Genomic DNA, 15183 nt, shown 5'->3' with positions numbered 1-15183 from the left:
TCACCTGCAGGCCCATGTTAGGGTCTTTGGTACCATTTGATCTAAAAGAAAATGACCAGAGAGCTCTAAACTGTGCTAAGCATGCTTCACAGGTTGGAAGAAAAAACACCAAGGGGACAGCATTTGTTTTGACACTGGAAACCTGGCTTTGTTTTCAGAATCATAACAACCAAAGGTTATCTCAGGCTTACAAGGGACTTTTTCTTTTTAATAAACTTTTTATTTTGGGATAATTGTAGATTTACAGAAAAGTTGCAAATATAGCACAGAGAGTTACCACATGCCCTTCACTCAGTTTCCACCAATGGCAACGTCTTTCATTACCATGCTGCATTTGTCAAAATTAAGAAATTAACATTGGTACAATACCAGCAACTAAACTCCAGACATTATTCAGATTTCACCAATTTTTCTACTAACATTCCAGTATCCCACGTTACATTTAGTCATCAGGTCTCCCTAATCTCCTCTGATTTATGACAGTTTTTCAGTCTTTCGTTATCATCAACTTGATAGTTTTGAAGAGTACTGGTCTGATATTTTGTAGACTGTCCCTCAGTTTGGGTTGTCTAATGTCTCAGAACAGACTAAAGTTATGTACGGGTTTTGAGGAAGAATACCCGACATGAAGTGCGTGGGAGGGCCTTTTTGAGAGAACAGGCAGGTAGCTCAGATGTTACAAACTGATCTGCCTTCAAACCAAACCATGTTTTGTTTGTTCTATCTGTATTTTTAAGAAATTTTGTGCCAATTTGTGCCGGAGATTTTCAATTCAGATTTCCAGCCTCTTTTAAAAAATAGAAAGAGCTGGTGGCTGCAGGCTTCCCTGGCAGTCAGGGGTGGCCTTGAGAAGCAGTGGCCCTCCATGGGACACCACCTCTTTGGTCTTATGGCCTCACTGGCATCAGCTGCCATTGACCATCATGTCCACAGTGTTGATATTCTTACAGTAAAGAGGTGTTTTCTGTATTTCTATCATATTTTTACCACAACAGAAATGGACCCAGAAGGCCCATGCTTCCAGAGAAAGCAAGGACAAGAAAAGCAGTGAGTCAAATCTCAAGGAAACTGCATTTTTTCTAATGACAGGACAGGGCATGAATACACATTCTGAAAACTGCCTGTGATTCTCTGTGACTGTTGTCACATGAAACAGTCCTCACCGCTTATTTGGCAGCAGAAAGGCGGGTGTTGGTCAAGAGGGAAGCCAACTCTAAGGGACATAGAAGGGTGAAGGGACAGGATGGTGAACTGTCCACCTGCCCTGACTTCCTCCCAAGACCCTTCCCCAGGCCAACTTCATATCACCACCCAAGGATGGCCCTGTCACCTCCCGGGACACAGCCATCCAGTAGCGTCTGCACAGCTGGGCCTCCTCTGGGCAGGGACTTCCAGCACTGCCATCTCCACCTCAGAAAAAAACCTGCAAGCAGAGACAGCATCTTCCACATCTTTTGTATCTGCCCTAACTATGGGCCTGCTAGAGGCACATGAGAGTCTGTCTGATTTCCCCTCTACACCCCCCCGCCCCCGCCACCTGTAAGTCAGACACCCCCTGTCACGTGAGCTAGAATTCTGAGGCCCAACCTCCCGACCCCAGGTGAAGTGATGACAGGTTCCCCAACTCCTCCTCTGCCTGATCCTGCTCCCCTTTCCCATCACTCCAGCCTTGGAGGCTTTAGGATCTGTAGAATGTGACCACACCAAGTTTGAGGTGGTGAGCAAGCCAAGTCTCCAAACAATCCCCTACTGTGAGGAGTCTACCCAATGCATCACAAGAGCACACCTGGAGCGGGGGCACCTCAGGTAAAAGGAGTGAGCCCTGGACCAGAAGTCAGAGGATCTGGATTCGGTCTTGATTCCAGAGCTGTGTGGTTTCAGGTAAATCACCTAGCCCCTCTGGGCCTGAGTTATCTCAGCTATCAAATCTGGTGGCATTTTTACCCGCCTTGCCAATCTCCTGATTTCTGTGATGTGTAAAGATGATATGTAAAGCCACAGAATCAGCTTCCTGACTTGTTAGCTTCACTCCTAAGCCCAAATTATATCCTTCTCTATATGTCCATAGCAGCCCAACCTTCTCCATCAGTGCACTTCCATCACATTCTCTGCTTCTGTGTTAACCCTGACCCCTGCTCCTAAGAGAATCGCCTTGAGGACAACATACCTATATGGGAACATGGGGCTTACTACTGTGATACTCACTCCAGGACTTGGTATAGGGCATGTCAAGAGATGCTTGTTGAATCAAGCAAGCAAGAAAATAATATAGTGTATGTAGAAACACTTCCTAAACTGCTAGGCTTTATCTACACGTGGAAAGCAAGGGATAGAACCTGGCTAGTTTCTGGGTAGCTCATCTAACCAGCCCTCCTCTCAGACAGCCTGTTCTGGCTGACAGCCAATGCCTATTACCTGCCTTCTGGCCAAAGTTGATTGGACCAGAGTTTGACACCTGACTTAAATCTGTCAATATATTGGCTGACAAGCTGCCAATCAGACTCCTCCAGGCTTTGAACTGTCACAGAGATAATAAATCATGAGATGAAGGTAGGTGACTGCACTGAAACGTTATGCAGAGCCATGACTGGTACAGCCGTATTGGTCCATGACAGGCACCAGAAGCCAGCAGAGAGAGAAGAGATGGAGAAAGAGAGGTGAGAGATATCCTCTGGGCCTTAGAGTCGGAGAGGGCAGTCTCAGTTCCCAACAGTCCAGTTGCATTTCCAGTCTGGCTGCACTTCGTGTCTTGTGCTTGGGTGTCCAAGAGATTTTCCCTTGACATTGTTTAATAAATTCCTCTTTGCTTGAGCTTGGGGTGGGGTGGGGGGTGAAATAGATGTTACTTATACTCAAATAATCTTTCATTTAGACACTGGGCAAACAAGGCCATCTCATTAACAGGTATGAACTTACCTATGGGGAGAAAGAAAAGGACACGCTTAACGACTGAGGCACCAGTACCTCCCTGAGGCAGGGATAGGTCGGAGGGCTCTCCTGAGTCTCAGGACAGACCCGGAATCCCAAAGTTGATGATGGGGGTGGTACCTCCCTGTGGAGACTCAAAGATGCTTCTCTCAGTTGAGCAGAGGAGGCTGAGCCATAAGCCAAAAAAAGTTCCAAAGAAATCAAGCTTCAGCCTGGCATGTTCTTGTTGGAGCTGAGAGCCACCAGCGAGTGGCCCAACCAAGAGGCCTCCCAGGACCCTCTGTGGAGATTGGCTGGCTCCAAAGGGCTGTGAACCCACCAAACCAGGAGATGGCCAAGCTCACAATAAGTGAAAGTATAAACCAGTCATAGGAGCAAAGCGACAAGTGCAGGAAAAGGAGACATAGCCGACTTTGGGCCTGCCACTGGGATCCTGGTAAGAAAAGATTCCTCATCCAGAAACTGTAGGTAACTTGGATGGTGTTTGTCATAAGATTTGAAACGCTGTGGAACTTGTGGTTCCTGTAATTGGTCTGCCTCAGAGGAGCTAATATTTATTGATTTTCTTCTGTAAGAGGCAGGATCATCCGTTTAGTTTGCCAGTATTAAAAATTCTCAGATTTCTGGAAGAAGGCTGAACCAAGAGAATTGAAATAGGCATCTCTATATTGGTTTTATTCTTAATCACAGAGAGTGATTATAATGACAGCCTCCACAAACATCCAAAACCTTATTCTTTTTCAAATCCTAGGAAGTTGAAAATGATAGAAGGAAATGAGCATTTCTTGAGTACTGAACGTGTGTCAGCACAGAGCCAGGCCCTTTTACAAGACGGCAGTGAATTGGCACGACCTCCGAAAGTTATGACTATACTCATTTCACGGAAGAGAAAATGGAAGTTTAAAGAAATTAAATAGCTTTCCCAAAGTCCCACAGCTCATATGGAGCCAGTCTGAGATTCTGGTCCATGTCGGTGTGTCTCAAGTTGCTGATCTTTCTGTGGCACATACGGCCTCTCTGTAACTGGTTTCCCCAGGACCTTAGGAAGAAAAGAAAAACTGTGGCTGGTTGTCGAGTCCCCACTTCCGACCATCTAGTTTTATGTGAAGGTCTTGGGGCAGAAATGAGGGAAAACATGTAAATTCCAAACTTATATTAATATTACCTTTTTTTCTAATATGTCACTTTTAGATTCATATCTTTAATCCATCTGGAATTTATGTTCAAATGAGGTGTGAATTAGAGCTCTATCTTTATTTTTGTCTTAATGGATACCCATGTATGCCAGTACAATCTATTTTTTAAAGAATCCTTTTCGGGGCCGGCCCACTGGTGTAGCAGGTAAGTGCGCACATTCTGCTTCTCGGTGGCCCGGGGTTCACCAGTTCAGATCCTGGGTGCGGACATGGCACCACTTGGCATACCATGCTGTGGTAGGTGTCCCACATAGAAAGTAGAGGAAGAGGGGCATGGATGTTAGCTCAGGGCCAGTCTTCCTCAGCAAAAAAGAGGAGGATTGGCAGTAGTTAGCTCAGGGCTAATCTTCCTCAAAAAAAAAAACGAAAAAAAAAAAGAAAGAAAGAATCCTTTTCCCATTGAATTGAAAATGTCATCTTCATTATGTTTCCATGTTCATTGTGTGTACTTACTCCTGACTCTCCTCTCCACTGATTTATTCCAGCGCCATCTCCCTACCATCTAAATCTTGCAGCTTTAAGTTTTACTACCTGATAAAGCAAATCATTCTTCTTAACTCTTCTCAGGTACTTATTCTCCCATAGAAACATTAACATCTTTTCACCTACTTCCTTCCACCCACCAAAATAATCATTTTTATTCCAATTAAATTTTATTAAATTTGTTTATTAATGTGGACTATGAATAAGGACTGATGGTAAATTAAATATGATGTTGCAGACACATGGTATGTTTCTCCATTTTTTCCATCTTGCCCTATGTCCTTTACCACAATTTTATAGCGTTTTTTTTCATGTATGTCTTTTACCCATCTCATTGGATTCACTCGTAAGTATTTTGTAGTTTTTGTTTCTATCAAAAATGGGATTTATTTTTATTTCTAATTGGATATACTCATTTAGAAAAAAGCTATTGACTTTTTTATATTTATCATATTCAGCTTCTTACCAAACTCTCCTGTTCATTCTTGTAGGTTCTTAAAGTCACTTAATTCTGAACATATATGTATATTTCTGGAAAAAAAGTGATAAATTATTTGGTTTTTCTCCGACATTTTACATATTTTATTGTCCTGTTGCATTATTTAAAACTTCCAAAACTACTAAATAATGGTAATAGAAGTGAACATTATTTGTTCCTGATTTTAAAATGGCTTCACAATTTCACAGTTTTATATAATTATTATGTTTAAAAAGTCATATTCTATCCCTATGTTATATGCAGTTTTTATCAGTAATTGTTGCTAGATTTTATCAAATGCCTTTTAACATCTACTGTAATAATAGTTTTTTTCTTTTAATCTAACATAGTAAATTTTTTTGATAAATTTCCAAATTTTAAACTATCTTTACATACCTGAAATAAACTTGACTTAACTTCTTTTCATCCTTTTTATAACTTTAAACTGGATTCTGCTCACTAATTTTTGTTTAGTATTTTTGCTTCTACATTCATAAATAAAATTGTCTACTTTTCTTTTTTTACTTTTATCAAGTTTTAATGTTAATGTTACTTGGGAGCTATTTCCACCTTTTTCCTATGGCCTAGGATAATTTAAATAATAACCTGCTGCAATTTCATGACTGCTGGCACAAAACTCCCGGATCAGAGACAAAAGACAGTTTTACTCACAGCAGTAGCGGCAAATAAGAGATCAGCATCTTTGTGCAAATTTCCTAACCCAATTCCCATAGGGCAATGTGAAGGGGACCAGAGGACGCCCGGACATGCAGTGATTGGATTACAGGAGAGGAGCCCTAAATTTAAGGAACCTGATTATTTATAACAGGCATTAAGCATACCTGCTCTTTGCTCCAGAGCGAGACACACTCTCTATCTCCAAGGTTGTAAGAAACCTGCCCTTTACTCTGAAGGGAACCACTCTCTCTATCCTCCACAGTTTACTATACAAATATCCTTTAAAAGATCGTCCAGAACAAGGAGCAGCCAGTAGTTCACTCACAGATGTACAGAAAGGTGAGAGAGCCGTGGAGAATTATCTCCCAACAACAGATAACTGAGGCAAAAAGGACAAAACGTTAGTACTTTTTAATTCTTAGGCAGTGGGTATATGTATGTCATCACATTATTTCCTGTCTTTTTCTATATTTTTTCAACATCTGCCCCCCCACACACACAAAAAAAAAAAAAAGAAAGAAAGAAAAATAAACAAGAGGTTTCTAGTAATGGAATAGCTGCCTCAAGATTTGGCGAGTGTTCCAACAAAATATGGATGACTTCCCTTTAGGAACACTGTAGAGTCCGTCAGTTGGATGGATGGGGCAGGGTAGGCCCCTCACATTCAAAGAATTTACAATATTGCATGGTAAGTTGGAAGGCATTTCAGCGTTCTTGCTGTTCCTACTTATTACCTCTGCATTTCATCATATTCATCATAGGTAGAACAGGAACAGACGACTGGAAACCACACACACACACACACACACACACACACACACACAGGGACACACAATTTCCAAGCAACTCATCCCTGGGATATCCATGTTTCCTAATCTCTTTAGTCTTTTTTTAATGAGGTCAATGGCAAGACTACTATTTGTGCTCCTAAAGCATTGGTATATGAAAAATGTCATGGGCACAATAAAGTCCATGGTGAGCAAGATGAACATGACCCTGTCCCACAGATCCTACTCTCTAGAGTGGAGAAGATCAATAATTCAACAGAATAAGCAGCTGTGACTAGCTCTCAGCTTCACTAGAAGTTAACTTAGCCCCCTCCTCTTCCATGTCTTCTCACCCCCTAGCTCCCTAGGGAGGATTAGCCAGAGAGAATTGGTGCAACTTTCCTGTGCCTGTCCCATAGATAGGAACAGAACGGGAGAGCCAGGGAGATCGTAGATTAACAAAAAATCCAGTAAGGTTCTGGCTACAAAAGGTGTCTGCTCAGGTGACTGCCTTCTCTAACTCAGATCTTCCTTTTCAAAGGAAATTCCAACATCTAGCTTCATACCTCAAATGAATATTGATTGCTTTAAAGCACCCAGCAAATCTAACATAGCATTAAAAAGCCCAAAATTAGGGGCCGGCTTCGTGGCTCAGTGGTAGGTTCTTGTGCTCCACTTCAGCGGCCCGGGATTTTGCCAGTTCAGATCCTGGGCGCGGACACGTCACCACTCGTCAGGCCACGTTGAGGCGGCGTCCCACAAGCCACAACTAGAAAGACCCACAACTAAAATATACAACTATGTACTGGGGGGATTTGGGGAGAAAAAGCAGGAAAAAAAGTCCAAAATTAGAATATTCTCTTGAGGTCTTTGCCCAAAATGCAACATCCCACATCCCTAGTCCTTTCCTCTCTCCTGCCACCCTGACACCATTCTTGTGGCCATAATGATATGTGAAACACACACACACTACACACACGCATGCATTTGCTTTCTCCACATTTCTAAAATTTCCTGTTATTCATTCTCAGAGGCTGAGGATGCAGGAGGGGCTCCTGTGCTGGAACAGGAGCAAGATGGCTCATGAGGATGATGGTCTCTTCACTCATCCTCTCGGCAACAATAAAAATGCAGCTACAGCTCAGTTTAAGCAAACACCTCACTGAAAATTCAGATTTATAGAGAATATTAAACAAATAATATTAACTCCATTGACTGGTCTTTATTTTTGAAAGCATTCAGAGTAGAATTCCTTTACTTAACAAGCTTCCCTCACAACTATTCCAGAAAAATATTTCCTCTGAAAGATAAAACTTATCTGTGGTTTGTTTTTTTTCCTGATTTGGTACCAGAAGGACCTGAAATCAGATAAGCAATGAGCAAAATGCAAAACCAGATTCCAGTTTCCTTCAAAAGCTGAAGTAACGATTCTAATCTGCTACAGCTGGAATGCTAGGTGCCCGCAAAAAATTTTGAAAGATGGACTTCATCTGCCCCCTGCTGAATTCTAGGTAAATGACAGGACTTCCTAATTTGGCAGCAGGAGATAGAGCCAAACTTGGCATGTATTAGCATCCTTGCTAGAATCCAAAGGCTACAGCAAAAGAGACTGCACCTGTGGTTCACCACTGTGTCCTCAGCACGTCGCATAGTTGGAATATAGCAGGCACTCAAAAACCATGTGCTGAATGAGTGAACATACAGGTAAGGAAGATGTGCTTACATACTCTGTTTGCATAGGCATAATACCAAGAGTGTATAGACTCAAGAAAAAAACCGGGGAAATGTTTTGCAATTCTCTGTTCATAAGTGTTTGAAATAAATTGGTGGCAATCAAGCATGCCTGATGTCCTCTAATAACTCCACTGGGCTAAACAAAAGAACAAAGTCGGAATTTTCAGACTTAAAGATGAAGGTAGACTTCTAAATGTTACTGCCAAGAAATACACCTTTGAGAGCTTAGGATCTAGAAGCCATGAGGTTAATAAACCATATGATCATCTCTAAGGTGGCAGAACTAGTTGAGAGATCTGTGTTATCTTTCATCTCTTTCTCCAGAGATGCTGCTGCCACCAGCTCCCCCGTGATTATCCGTATATCTCTCAAGGATTAGTGAAGGGAAGGATAGGAAAGATAGGCGTCATCTTTAGTTGGGGGTGGATTTATTGGATACAAAAGAAATCACATTAGGGCTAAGATTTCAACATTTGAGATATCTATGTGCCTATCCTGGAGAAGCTAGGATTCGCTGAGGAGTCAAAAAATAAATACATGCAAAACAATTCTAAAGGGAATATAATTGCCAATGGATGTCATTTAGAAAATGTCCAAAAGGGAAATGTTTCCACCAAGGGAATGTTTCTACCAGTTGAGACTGGCCCTTGGCCATTTCACGGTCCTTACACCATACCACTAAGCAAGCAAAGAAAACAAGGGGCGTGGGAGTGTCTGCCATTTCAGTGAGGGAATTGATCCTGGGTATTAAGGGAAGGTAGGACTGGTGCTACACCACACAGGCAGGCAGGAATGTTCGGAAACTAAGGGATCCTCCTTGTACTTCTCTGTTTAATGGTGAAAATTAGCAGAGGACTAGAGCAACCCTAAAGAAGTAGGGGGCCACCAAGCACTCAAATCCCTCAGGAATAAAGGTTTGCATCACTCCATCAGGTAAAGCCAGCCGAAGTTGTGGCTCAGGGCAAAGGGAACGTGGAACAAGTCTTATTTTTCTCCTTCCCTGGTGAGTTATGTAAGTACACATGCTAATTCTCTTTTCCTTCCCCCTCCCTCCCCCAACTATACTATATAGTCTCTACTGATGCATCTCACAATTCATCCATAGTTTGCAGGGTATTAAGATGGTGTTGTATTTAAATTAGAAGAAGGGCCATCAAATAAAAACCCTGAATTTAGAGCTGAATATAATAAATTGAGATTTGGGGCTTCGCCTTTTGAGGAGAGAGTAGCATATTTTGTATAGGGGAGAGTTGCATTGTGTTATGCAGGTTGGAGATTGAAGGATGGGAGAAGGATGTATGTTGGTGTTAGCAGCCAGGCGAACTGGAGAGAACATTTGTCCCTGCCCCAAATCTTTCAAACACCCTCTCCTCACTTTGATAATTCCCCAAGTATAAGTCCCACTGCCCTCATATCGAATAATAACTTTAAGTACCTTGAAATTTTGAAATTAACACGACAGGTGTAGTAGATTCTCCCCATCAGATATATACCTGCGAGATCTGGTTTTGGAAGTGAATTTTTGGAGAAAACAGACAAGGTCCAGGGCAGCTATATTTGCAGGGCCAGAGCAGCAAAGGCAGCCCGGTTACGAAGTCAGTGGCGATGGTGGCTTCTCGCACCGCCCACAGCAGCGTCTCTACGTCACGGCTGCGCTGTGGTTCTGGGAGTGCTCCTAGAAGCTCAGCGTAGCTTCTCCAGAAATTCTGCAAATTTCTCATAGCTTTTGTGAATCCCATGCTACTTAAATCACTAGAGAGGATTCTGTTGTTAAAACTAAGAAGTCCGATTAGTATAGGAAAATGTAATAGTTACGTGCCTACGGGCAATTTGTCTTCCCTCCCTAGCCTCAGCCGCATCATCTTTGAAAACTTTCAAGCACTGTTATAAAGACTAGAAATAATACAAAGTGCCGTACATCTGGGAAATGCTCATTTCATGGCTTATTATTTCCTCAAAATATATCCAAAATCTATTTCTTACCATCTGAGCCAGCATCGTCATCTCTCACCTGGGTTATTTCAATCACCTCCTAAATTATCTTTCTTTTTCTAGCCTGCCCACCCTGGTAAATCTATTCTCATCACAACAGCCAAAATGATCCAGTCAAGTTGTAAGTCAATTCCCACCGCTCTTCTCAAAATGCCCTAACAGTTCCCAGTTTTCCTTCTACTAAAAACTCCTTTGGACAGCCTGCAAGACCCACGTGCCCTGGCCCCTAACCTCGTCGCTGACCTCAGGCACACTTGCCTCCTTACCATCCCTTTCACATGATACTCACACTCACTCCTCAGGCCTTAGCACTACCTGTTCCTTTTCTCTGGAATATTCTTCCCCAAAATATCTGCATGGCTCCTTCCCTCATCTCCTCCAAGCGTTTGCTCAAAGGTCATCTTCTTAATGAAGCCCACCCTCACCATCCCACATAAAAACAGTAAGCCTCCCCACCCCGTGCACTCCTCAACCTGATCCATTTCTTTTCTATAGCACTTGTCACATTCTAACAAACCATACAATTGACTTCATTACATTTATTATTGTCTGACTTCTCTACAAAGGCTGACGTTTTTGTTTCTTGTTCACTGATGTTTCCCTCATGCCTATACCTGGGTCTGACATATGGTACCCAATACATGTTGGTGGGGTAAAGAAATTATCAAATGAATGGATGAATATTGCTTCTTCAACTGTTCTACTACTACAACGACAACGACTACAGCCTTCTTTCTTGGCTCTTCCAAGTTCACTTTCTGGATTCACCTTGCAAAATTCTGCCAGGGCAGGAAGTGAGATCAAAGCAGGAAGTTACCAAGCCAATAGCATGATGTTTCCTCAGGTTCCTACATCTATAATTACAACTATATGAAGAATAAAAAGATATTAATTATGAAATGCAATTTTCTTTTCAGGGTGGGAAGAAAGGGAAGGTATAAGGAGTGTTCTTTCATTTGTTGATACTCAAAATACCTTGAATGATAAAACCTAGAGTGACTCATTTTAGACTTGCCATTCTTAAAGGATTAAGAGGTAAAGTAAATGGATCACCCTTCATTTTTGAGGAAATCCGTGATGTCTAGAGTTGTGCCACACAACAGGGGCAATGCCCGCGAATAACAAGTTCAACTTCTTGTAGTGGATGGTCAGGGACTTTGGCTATATGAAGATAGTTATGAGACAACCGGGGAAATTTGAATTCTAACTGGCTATTTGATATTGAGTAATATTTTATTCTTTTATGTGTGATAAGAGTATTGTGGTTGCTAAAAATAAGAACCCTAATGTTAGGGATACACACTGATGCATTTATGATTCAAATAACAAAATATCTGAGATTTCCTTTAAAATAATCAAGTGGGGTGGGGGGGGCGCAAGGAATGGGAGTGTAGGATAAAACCAGATTGGCTATGTACTAATAATTATTTAAGTTGGGTGATGAGTATATAGCAGTTCATTATACTATTTTCTCTACTTTCACATTTGAAAATCTTCATAATCATGTCTTTAAACATCCCATTAAGGACCTTTTCATTAAGTCTTAATTTGATCTATATTTGGCACCACATCTCCTCAATCAGGAAAAATACAGTCCACGGTCCACACACATTGACACTATAAACAGCGCATAGATGAGATCCTGACATTTACTCAACTTTACCGCTATTTATAGACACCCAAGAGTCAACTTCCGGAAGAAATACCACTGGAGGCAAACCAATGGAAGCTTACCTGAGTTCTGCTTCCTTAATTTCTTTCTCCTCCCTCAAGCTTCTGTTTCACCCACTCCTCTCCACTACTTTACCTATATTGTCCTTAAAAGATTTGGGAGAGTTTCACTTAATGTATGAGTCTTTTTAAAATTGGAGGATATCTGCCAAATATTTTTAGTTTAGTTGAGGTAAGACTGTTCTTTTCAATATTAATTATTCATTTACTTCTCAAGGCCCCTTCAGGTTTAAGACATGGGAACATTTACATGTCTATGTGCTGTGGCAGAGACAAGTGCAATTACTTCATCCAATAGCTCTAGAAAACCGCTTCAATGTACGTTTAAAAGAAGTGCTACAGTTCTGACAATTCAGGTGGTTAATAGTGTCGTGTTCTGATTCTCCCAGGCACTATTCAAAGAGCTAGAAACACAAGAATGAGCAGAGAATCCTTTAGAAATTAAGAGCCCTTTAGAAATTAACATACAGGAAAATATACAATAATATGTAAACAAATAACAGGTACTGATAAGAAAATGCTAAAGTAGGGTAAAGCAATAGAACCACTGCATAAAAGTGAGAGCTGCTTTAACGAGGGTGGTTAGGAGAGCTCTCTGTGCAGAGGTATCATTTGAAATGAGATCTGGGTGATGAGAAGAAAGATCTGGTGAGAGAATGTTCCTAGCAGCATAAACGATGGGCATGGAAATCCTGAGACAGGCTCAGTGTGTTTAAGGGCAGGGTCAGTGTGGCTTGAGCATAGTGGATGAGAGAAATGGAAGATGAGATCACAGAGATATGCAAGGGCCCTGGTAAGGAGTCTGAGTTTTATTCTGGTGGCAAGGGGAAATCACTGGAGAATTTGAAGCAACAAAGGCGTATGATCTGACTTATTCTTTAGAGTAAGAGTGTTCTGGCCACTTTGGGGAGAACAGACTGTGTGAAGAGAGATGACAGTGTATGACTAGAACTGTAGCAGGGGAGCTAGTGAGAAGGAGTCAGATTTAGGATATGTTTTGAAATAGAACCAATGGGCTTAGTGATGGGTTGAGTGTAGGTATGAGAGAAAGAGCAGATATGAAGATAACTCCTGGATTTTCTACTGAGACAGACAAAGATTGTGAGTGAGTGTACTGAATTGGGGCTGGGTGAGAATCAGTAGTTCTGTCCTGGCATATGTTTGAAACAGACATACAGATGGAGATATCGCATAGACACACATGTCCAGGTGGGAGATAGACTTTTAATAGCCACCAGTGTCACCATTAAAAGATGGTGTTTATGGGATCCAACAAAGGACACTGAGTGGGAGAGAGGGACCACTGAGGTGAGAGAAAAAATCCTAAGTGTTTCAGTGAGTGTGGTCAACAATATCAAACGCTGTAGAGAGACTGAGGGAGATATTAGATTGACATTTTGTTTTGAAGATAGAGGTCTCTTTTGACCCTAATAACTGTTTCCATAAAGTGGTGGAGACAAGCCAGACCGCAGGCAGTTCAGGTGAGAAAATAGAGGCACTGTGTGTACGTATAAAACTTTCTGAAATTTTTGCTGTGAAAGGAAGAAATAGATCTGTAGCTGGAAGGGAATGGACAGGCCATGGGAAGGTTTTTGTTTGAAGATGGTATTAAGGAATGTCTGTAAGCCAAAACAAACGATCCGGTAGAAGAGAATTTAATGACGCAGAGGGATGCAGAGAAAAAGGGTATTTGCAGGATCAGTCTTCAAGAAGTTGGATTCCAGAGCACACCTGGAAGAGCAGACCTTGAATATCAATAGGGACACTATCCATGGCAACTGAGAAGAATGCGGAATCATGTAGGTATACTTGGAGTTGCACTCATGAAACAATGATGGCAAGATAAAATAATTTTTGTCTTATTGCATGCATGTTTCTCTATGAGATATAAGGTGACGTTATCAGGGTAGAACTAGAGAAGGCAAAGGATTTTAATAATCTGATGAGCAAGAAGGTGTGAAACAGCCCCTCCATTTACCAGAGAAGTGTGGTAGAGTTGTTTGGCAGGGCTGAGTACCTATTTCAGATTTGTGGTAATGCAATTTAAGACACTTTAGTCAGCTAGATTCCGTTATTTTCTCCAACAACATTCAGTGCTAGAGTATAGGTGCAGGTAATCTGAGTTAGGTTTATAAACAGAGTTGAAGTTTTGCCAGTGGGTACCACAAAGGGGCCAAGGATATGTATAAATGAATGGTTGTAGCGCTGGCCCACTGCATCTAAGCTGAGTAAGAAAGAAGTGAGATGAGGGGACATGGATGAAAAGTAGCAGGGACAAAGGATGAGGTTTTGATGAGATTAGAGAATTGCTTGAAAAGGAATAGTGGAGTACATGAGCAGAAAGGATGGGAAAGATAGCTGTGGAAAATCTAGATTAGGGAGGTAACATAGTTATATGGTAGAGGGGTATGACCTATGAGTGAGTAGAGATGGAGTGGAAGAAAATATCATTGGAGCTGAAAAATATCAAGGTATAGGATGGGTTTATGTCAGTTAATGTTGCCAAAAATGACCACAGAAGGAGCGAGAAGACTGTAAACCACATGCTACGGTTATCAGTGAAAGGGGGGGAGTGGCAGGGAGCTCAGCAGATTGTCCACAGTAAGATGGGGCGCTGAGTGGAAGTCTGACAACTCTAAAGAAGCTGGGTTTTTTGCTTGTTGTTGTTTAATACAAAAAAGATATGAAATCAGCAATGGAACACGAAGACATCTATCCTTCCTTTAGGACCTAAAGAACACAGGGTATGGAAGGAAACCAGCATTGTGGGGAGTACAGGGGAGACATTCTACTTGGGGAGTGAAAGAGAAACCCAGGTTTCAGTTAAGCCAAGAAATGGAGCGAAAAGACACAAAGAGAGAAAGCTTTTAAGCAAATTTGCTGATAACCTGGGTTATAGAGACCACAGAGGGAGGGATAGGAGGGCAGGCAAGGGTTGAAGATGGGGCTAGAGTAGGTAGTGGTTCTCAGTCCTAGCTGCACAATAGAATCACCTGGGGAACTTTTAGAATACTGAGGCCTAGGCCAGACCCCCCTGACCCAGAATCTCGAGTCGGGCCAGGGTGCCGTGATCCTGATACACAGGCAGAGTTGAGAACAACTGGATTAAGTGATATTCGAAGCAGTATGGAGATAAATGGCTTCGTTTTCTGATGGTGAATGGGTGAAAGGAGTTGCGAGCCTAATGGGTTAGTCC

This window comes from Equus quagga, chromosome 5 (assembly GCF_021613505.1).
Source record: "Equus quagga isolate Etosha38 chromosome 5, UCLA_HA_Equagga_1.0, whole genome shotgun sequence".
Taxonomy (NCBI): domain Eukaryota; kingdom Metazoa; phylum Chordata; class Mammalia; order Perissodactyla; family Equidae; genus Equus; species Equus quagga.
This window is presented reverse-complemented; position numbering follows the sequence as displayed.